Here is an 8,810-nt window from a genome sequence, read left to right as displayed (position 1 = left end):
CTGTCCTGTACTGTGACTCTATTCTGTACTGTGACTCTATTCAGTACTGTGACTCTATTCAGTACTGTGACTCTATTCTGTACTGTGACTCTGTTCTGTACTGTGACTATTCTGTACTGTGCTGTGCTTTACTGTGACTCTATTCTGTACTGTGACTCTGTTCTGTACTGTGACTCTATTCTGTACTGTGACTCTATTCTGTACTGAGTCTATATTCTGTACTGTGCTGTGCGGTGCCTCTACTATTCTTTACTGCACAGTGCTGTTCTGTGACTTTATTTTGTACACTGCTGTCCTGTACTGTGACTATTCTGCACTTTGCTGTGCTGTACTGTTAATCTATTCTCTACTGTGCTGTACTGTCTATGACTGTTCTGTCCTGTGTTGTGCTGCATTGTGAATATTATATACAGTGCTGTGCTATACTCTGAATTTATTCTCTTCTGTGCTGTGCTGTGCTGTGCTGTGCTGTACTGTCAGTCTATTCTATACTGAGAATATTCTATACAATGCTATGTTCTACTGTATATCTATTCCGTACTGTGCTGTCCTGTACTGTGACTATTCTGTACTGTGCTGTGCTTTATTGTACTCTATTCTGTACTGTGCTTTGTTGTCCCGTGACTCTATTCTGTACTGTAAATCTATTCTGTACTGTGCTGTCCTGTACTGTGACTATTCTATACTGTGCTGTGCTTTACTCTCAGTCTATTCTGTACTGTTCTGTGCTGTACTGTGACTCTATTTTGTGCAGTGCTGTCCTGTACTGTAACTATTCTGCAGTGTGCTGTTCTGTTCTGTGACTATACTGTACTGTGCTGTGCTGTGCTGTGCTGTACTGTGACTATTCTCTACCGTGCTGTGCTTGTGCTGTGACTATTCTGTGCAGTACAGTGCTGTACTGTGACTATTCTGCAGGATGACTGTTCTGTACTGTGCTGTTCTGTAGTGGGAGTCACTTCTGTACTGTGTTGTGCTGTACTCTGACTATTCTGTACTATGATGTGCTGCATTGTGAATATTGTATACAGTGCTGTGTTCTACTGTGCATTTATTCTGTACTGTGCTGTGACGCTGTTCAAAACTGTACTGTGCAGTACTGTGACTAACCTGCACTGTGCTGTTCTGTACTATGACTATTCTATTCTGTGCTGTGCTGTGTTTTGACACTATTCAATAATGTTCTGTGCTGTACTATGAGTCTGTTCTGTCCTGTGATGTGCCGTGCTGTGAACTTATTCTATACTGTGCTGTGCTATACTGTGAATATTCTACACAGTTCTGTTCTGTGCTGTGACTCTGTTTAATAGTGTTGTGTGCTGTTTTGTTAGTCCATTGTCTATTTTGCTGTGCTGTTCTGTGACTATTATGCACTTTGCTGTGCTTTACTCTGAATCTATTTTGTTCTGTAATGTTTTGTGTTGTACTGTGATTCTAATCTGTACTGTGCTGTACTGTGAGTCTCTTCTGTACTGTGATGTGCTTTACTCTGAAACTATTTTGTTCTGTAATGTTTTGTGTTGTACTGTGATTCTAATCTGTACTGTGAGTCTCTTCTGTACTGTGATGTGCTTTACTCTGAATCTATTCTGTTCTGTTCTGTGCTGTACTGTGACTCTATTTTGTGCAGTGCTATCCTGTACTGTTACTATTCTGAAGTGTGACTGTTCTGTACTGTTCTGTGCTGTAGTGGGAATCTCTTCGGTACTGTGTTGTGCTGTACTGTGACTATTCTGTACTATGATGTGCTGCATTGTGAATATTGTATACAGTACTGTGTTGTACTGTGCATTTATTCTGTACTGTGCTGTTCTATACTGTGACTCTATTCAAAACTGTACTGTGCAGAACTGTAACTAATCTGTACTGTGCTGTGTTGATACTGTTCTGTACTGTACAGTGCTGTACTGTGACTCTATTTTGTGCTGTTCTGTCCTGTACTGACTATTCAGCAGTTTGCTGTGCTTTATTCAGAATCTATTCTGTTCTGTACTGTTCTGTGCTGTACTGTGACTATATTCTGTACTGTGCTGTGCGGTACTGCGACTATTCTTTACTGTACAGTGCTGTACAGTTACTCTATTTTGTGCACTGCTGTCCTGTACTGTGACTATTCTGCACTTTGCTGTGCTGTACTGTTAATCTATTCTCTACTGTGCTGTACTGTCTATGACTGTTCTGTCCTGTGTTGTGCTGCATTGTGAGTATTCTATACAGTGCTGTGTTATACTGTCAATCTATTCTGTACTGTGCTGCCCTGTACTGTTACTATTCTGTACTGTGCTGTGCTTTAATCTGAATATATTCTGTACTGTTCTGTGCAGTACTGTGACTATTCTATACTATGCTGTTCTCAAATGTGATTCTATTCTGTACTGTGCTGTACTGTGAGTCTTCTATACTGTGATGTTCTGTACTGTGACTCTATTGTGTACTGTGACTCTATTCTTTACTGTGACTCTATTCTGTACTGTGACTCTATTCTGTGCTGTGAATCTATTCTGTACTATGATGTGCTGCATTGTGAATAGTGTATACAGTGCTGTGTTCTACTGTGCATTTATTCTGTACTGTGCTGTTCTGTACTGTGACTCTATTCAAAACTGTACTGTGCAGTACTGTGACTAATCTGCACTGTGCTGTTCTGTACTGTGACTATTCTGTACTGTGCTGTTCTGTACTGTGACTCTATTCAAAACTGTACTGTGCAGTACTGTGACTAATCTGCACTGTGCTGTTCTGTACTGTGACTATTCTGTACTGTGCTGTTCTGTACTGTGACTCTATTCAAAACTGTACTGTGCAGTACTGTGACTAATCTGCACTGTGCTGTGCTTTACTGTGACTCTATTCTGTGCTGTGCTGTGTTTTGACACTATTCAATAGTGTTCTGTGCTGTACTATGAGTCTGTTTTGTCCTGTGATGTGCCGTGCTGTGAACTTATTCTATACTGTGCTGTGCTATACTGTGAATATTCTGTGCAGTACTGTGCTTTACTGTCTCACTGTTCTATGCAGTGCTGTGCTGTACCGTGACCCTGCTCTGAACTTTGCTGTGCTGTATTGTGACTCTATTCTGTACTGTTCTGTGCTATACTGTGACTATTCTCTACTGTACTGTGCTGTACTGTGAGTCTCCTCTGGACTGTGATGTGCTGTACTGTGACTCTATTCTGTACTGTGACTCTATTCTGTACTATGTCTCTATTCTGTACTGTGACTCTATTCTGTACTGTGACTCTATTGTGTACTGTGACTCTATGCTGTACTGTGAATCTATTCTGTACTGTGAATCTATACTGTACTGTGTCTATATTCTGTACTGTGCTGTGTGGTACTGCGACTATTCTTTACTGTACAGTTCTGTACTGTGACTCTATTCTGTACTGTGACTATACTGTACTCTGCTGTGCTTTACTCTGTATCTATTCTGTACAGTTCTGTGCTGTACTGTGACTCTATTTTGTGCAGTGCTGTCCTGTACAGTGACTATTCTGCAGTGTGACTGTTCTGTACTGTGCTGTGCTGTAGTGGGAGTCTCTTCTGTACAGTGTTGTGCTGTACTGTGACTATTCTGTACTATGATGTGCTGCATTGTGAATATTGTATACAGTGCTGTGTTCTACTGTGCATTTATTCTGTACTGTGCTGTTCTGTACTGTGACTCTATTCAAAACTGTACTGTGCAGAACTGTGACTAATCTGCACTGTGCTGTTCTGTACTGTGACTATTCTGTACTGTACAGTGCTCTACTGTGACTCTATTTTGTGCAATGCTGTCCTGTACTGTGACTATTCTGCAGTTTGCTGTGCTTTACTGTGACTCTATTCTGTACTGTGACTCTATTCTGTACTGTGAATCTATTCTGTCCTGTGACTCTGTTCTGTACTGTGAATCTATTCTGTCCTGTGACTCTATTCTGTACTGTGACTATATTCTGTACTGTGACTCTATTCTGTACTGTAAATCTATTCTGTACTCTGACTATATTCTGTACTGTGCTGTGCAGTACTGCGACTATTCTTTACTTTACAGTGCTGTACTGTGACTCTATTTTGTGCAGTTCTGTCCTGTACTGTGACTATTCTGTACTGTTCTGTGCTTTACTCTGAATCTATTCTGTTCTGTACTGTTCTGTGTTGTACTGTGACTATTCTGTACTGTGCTGTTCTCAACTGTGATTCTTATCTGTACTGTGCTGTACTGTGAGTCTCTTCTGTACTGCGCCGTGCTTTACTCTGAATCTATTCTGTACTGTTCTGTGATGTACTGTACCTCTATTTTGTGCAGTGCTGTCCTGTACTATGACTATTCTGCACTGTGCTGTCCTCCACTGTGACTATTCTGTACTGAGCTGTGCTTTACTGTAACTCTATTCTGTACTGTGCTGTCTTTTAACTCTATTCAATACTGTTCTGTGCTGTACTGTGACTCTATTTTGTGCAGTGCTGTCCTGTACTGTGACTATTCTGCACTGTGACTGTTCTGTACTGTTCTGTGCTGTAGTGGGAGTCTCTTCAGTACTGTGTTGTGCTGTACTGTGACTATTCTGTACTATGATGTGCTGCATTGTGAATATTGTATACAGTGCTGTGTTCTACTGTGCATTTATTCTGTACTGTGCTGTGCTGTGTTTTGACACTATTCAATAATGTTCTGTGCTGTACTATGAGTCTGTTCTGTCCTGTGATGTGCCATGCTGTGAACTTATTCTATACTGTGCTGTGCTATACTGTGAATATTCAACACAGTTCTGTTCTGTGCTGTGACTCTGTTTAATAGTGTTGTGTGCTGTAATGTTAGTCTATTGTCTATTGTGCTGTGCTGTTCTGTGACTATTATGCACTTTGCTGTGCTTTACTCTGAATCTATTTTGTTCTGTAATGTTTTGTGTTGTACTGTGACTATTCTGTACTGTGAATCTATTCTCTATTGTGAATCTATTCTGTACTGTGTCTCTATTCTGTACTGTGACTCTGTTCTGTACTATGAATCTATTCTGTACTGTGAATCTATTCCGTACTGTGACTCTATTCTGTACTGTGACTCTATTCTGTACTATGAATCTATTCTGTACTGTGAATCTATTCCGTACTGTGTCTCTATTCTGTACTGTGACTCTGTTCTGTACTATGAATCTATTCTGTACTGTGAATCTATTCTGTCCTGTGACTCTATTCTGTACTGTGTCTATATTCTGTACTGTGCTCTGCGGTACTGTGACTATTCTTTACTGTACAGTTCTGTACTGTGACTCTATTTTGTGCAGTACTGTCCTGTACTGTGACTAATCTGTACTGTGCTGTGCTTTACTCTGAATCTATTCTGTACTATGATGTGCTGCATTGTGAATATTGTATGCAGTGCTGTGTTGTACTGTGCATTTATTCTGTACTGTGCTGTTCTGTACTGTTACTCTATTCAAAACTGTGCTGTGCAGTACTGTGACTAATCTGCACTGTGCTGTTCTGTACTGTGACTATTCTGTACTGTACAGTGCTGTACTGTGACTCTATTTTCTTTACTGTGACTCTATTGTGTACTGTGAATCTATTCTGTACTGTGACTCTATTCTGTACTGTGACTCTATTCTGTACTGTGAATCTATTCTGTACTGTGACTCTATTCTGTACTGTGAATCTATTCTGTACTGTGACTCTATTCTGTACTGTGACTCTATTCTGTACTGTGAATCTATTCTGTACTGTGACTCTATTCTGTACTGTGACTCTATTCTGTATTGTGACTCTATTCTGTACTGTGACTCTATTCTGTACTGTGACTCTATTCTGTACTGTGAATCTATTCTGTACTGTGAATCTATTCTGTACTGTGACTCTATTCTGTACTGTGACTATTCTGTATTGTGACTCTATTCTGTACTGTGACTCTATTCTGTACTGTGACTCTATTCTGTACTGTGAATCTATTCTGTACTGTGACTAATCTGTACTCTGCTGTGCTGTACTGTGACAGTATTCTGTTCTGTGTTGTGCTGTACTGTGACTATTCTGTACTGTGCTGTTCTTTACTGTTTTATGACTATGACTCTATTCCAGTTGTTTCTTAACAAGTGTTTGATATACAGTGGATTCCAGTTACTTGGAACACCACTGTATCCGTACTTTTTGGCCCAATTAGCTGAAGTTTCATGGAAATAGTTAAAAAGTTTAACTGTGTAACAAATGATGCATTTAAATGAAATGAAGTGCAAATTAAGACACTATCAATACTACAACAGTACTCTCAGACTGTTTATTAGTTCCTAAACGTTCTTGATGGGGGAGTTCATCCAGTGTCCGCTACCTTCGTAGGTTCTGACTTGTTGAAGTAGTGAAATTGTTTCATTTTCACTCTTGTCTGTTCACAGCATCTCCAAGCTCAAATGTTTGAAACCACAGTGAGCAAAACATTTCTGATTTGTCTTACTGCTTAATTCATGCCAACCATCAGTGAAGAAAATCAGTGCTTTTTGAACACACCACTGAAGCTATTTAAAATTGTTCACTCGCAGTACTGTGTGGCGTATAACGGCCACAAATGCACGTGACTGCTCTTAGTGAGATAGTGTTCGGCAACAATCTCCTGTCTCAATTAAGTGGTATAGTGTCCCAAATAAATGAAAGGAATCCCAGCTATTTTATTGATTCATTTTTTTTTCTTTAAGAGTTGTCCCAAATCAGTGGCTGCTCCGATTAATTGATGGCTGAATTAACCAGAATCCACTGTAGTTGTTCCATAATCTCACAGATCTTTTATTCTTTGCCATGAGTAATGACCGAAAGTATCCCTTTTGTCTTTTTAACTGATGTATCTACATCTACTGTTGCCTTCAGGACATGCACACCAGTGCTCTTGTGTCCCTCATTACTTCCATTAAAGTATGACTGAGATTAGATTTATGGACCTGGCCTTTCTATGTTGCTTCTTTTCAAATAAACGTACCAAATTTACTAACTTCCAATCATCTGACAACACTTCTCAAGCCAGATTTGAACATTTCTGTCAGACTGCACAATCTCCTTTCTTACCTCCCATAGTTACTTAGAGTTCATTAAGACTTCACCTGCAGCCTCTAGCTCCATACATCAATTGCCACCAAGGTTGCTAGAAGTCCTCTGGTTACCTTCTTCCCTTAAGGATGTTTCTTAATCTATAATCATGAACAGTTTTATCTTGTTTCAGTTCTCTGTGCCTGCCTTGAGCAACTTCTTTGCCTTTATCCAACTCAATCTCTCTTCATATCTTGACTTATTGACCTTACCTTTCACTTGTTATGGAAACATGTCCATCTTTATTCTCTCTATTTCATTTTTCAATTTCACCTGCTGGTCTCATATCAACCTCTGCAAGCCTGTCTCAATATACTAAAAACAATCTTTCCCCAAATTTAGGACCTTAGTTTCCAGTCCACCTTTGTCCTTCTTCATAATAATCTTAAAACTTGCAGAGTTATAATCTTTAAATGATCCCACTGATACTCCCTCCCACAAAATGCTGGTGGAACACAGCAGGCCAGGCAGCATCTATAAGGAGAAGCATTGTCGACGTTTCAGGCCAAAACCCTTCGTCAGGACTAACTGAAAGGCAAGATACTAAGAGGTTTGAAAGTAGTGGGGGGAGGGGGAAATGCGAAATGATAGGAGAAGACCGGAGGGGGTGGGATGAAGCTAAGAGCTGAAAAGGTGATTGGCGAAAGTGATACAGAGCTGGAGAAGGGAAAGGATCATGGGAAGGGAGGCCTCGGGGAAAGAAAGGGGGAGGGGGGAGCACCTGAGGGAGATGGAGAACAGGCAGAGAGAGAGAAAAAAAACAAACTGAATATGTCAGGGATGGGGTAAGAAGGGGAGGAGGGGCGTTAACGGAAGTTAGAGAAGTCAATGTTCATGCCATCAGGTTGGAGGCTATCCAGCCGGTATATAAGGTGTTGTTCCTCCAACCTGAGCATGGATTCATCTTGACAGTAGAGGAGACCATGGATAGACATATCAGAATGGGAATGGGACATGGAATTAAAACATGTGGCCACTGGGAGATCCTGCTTTCTCTGGCGGACAGAGCGTAGGTGTTCAGTGAAACGGTCTCCCAGTCTGCGTCGGGTCTCACCAATATATAAAAGGCCACACCGGGAGCACCGGACGCAGTATACCACACCAGCCAACTCACAGGTGAAGTGTCGCCTAACCTGGAAGGACTGTCTGGGGCCCTGAATGGTGGTGAGGGAAGCTACATCGACACCCCTCTTTTCCTTCGCTACATCGACGACTGCATTGTTGCTGCCTCCTGCATGCACGCTGAGCTCGTTGACTTTATTAATTTTGCCTTCAACTTTCACCCTGCCCTCAAATTTACCTGGTCCATTTCCGACACCTCCCTCCCTTTTCTTGATCTTTCTGTCTCCATCTCTGGAGATGGCTTATCTACTGATATCTACTATAAGCCTACAGACTCTCACAGCTACCTGGACTATTCCTCTTCCCACACTGTCTCTTGCAAAAATGCTATCCCCTTCTTACAATTCCTCCGTCTCCGCCGCATCTGCTCTCAGGATGAGGCTTTTCATTCCAGGACGAAGGAGATGTCTTACTTTTTTAAACATAGGGGCTTCCCTTCTTCCACCATCAACTCTGCACTCAAACGCATCTCTCCCATTTCCTGCACATCTACCCTCACCCCATCCACCCGCCACCCCACTCGGGATAGGGTTCCCCTTGTTCTCACCTACCACCCCACCAGCCTCCAGGTCCAACGTATAATTCCCACTACCAAGCACATCTTTCCCTCCCCTCCTCTTTCTGCTTTCCGCAGG

Source organism: Hemitrygon akajei, chromosome 4 (assembly GCF_048418815.1).
Source record: "Hemitrygon akajei chromosome 4, sHemAka1.3, whole genome shotgun sequence".
In the NCBI taxonomy this organism is placed as follows: Eukaryota; Metazoa; Chordata; class Chondrichthyes; order Myliobatiformes; family Dasyatidae; genus Hemitrygon; species Hemitrygon akajei.
This window is presented reverse-complemented; position numbering follows the sequence as displayed.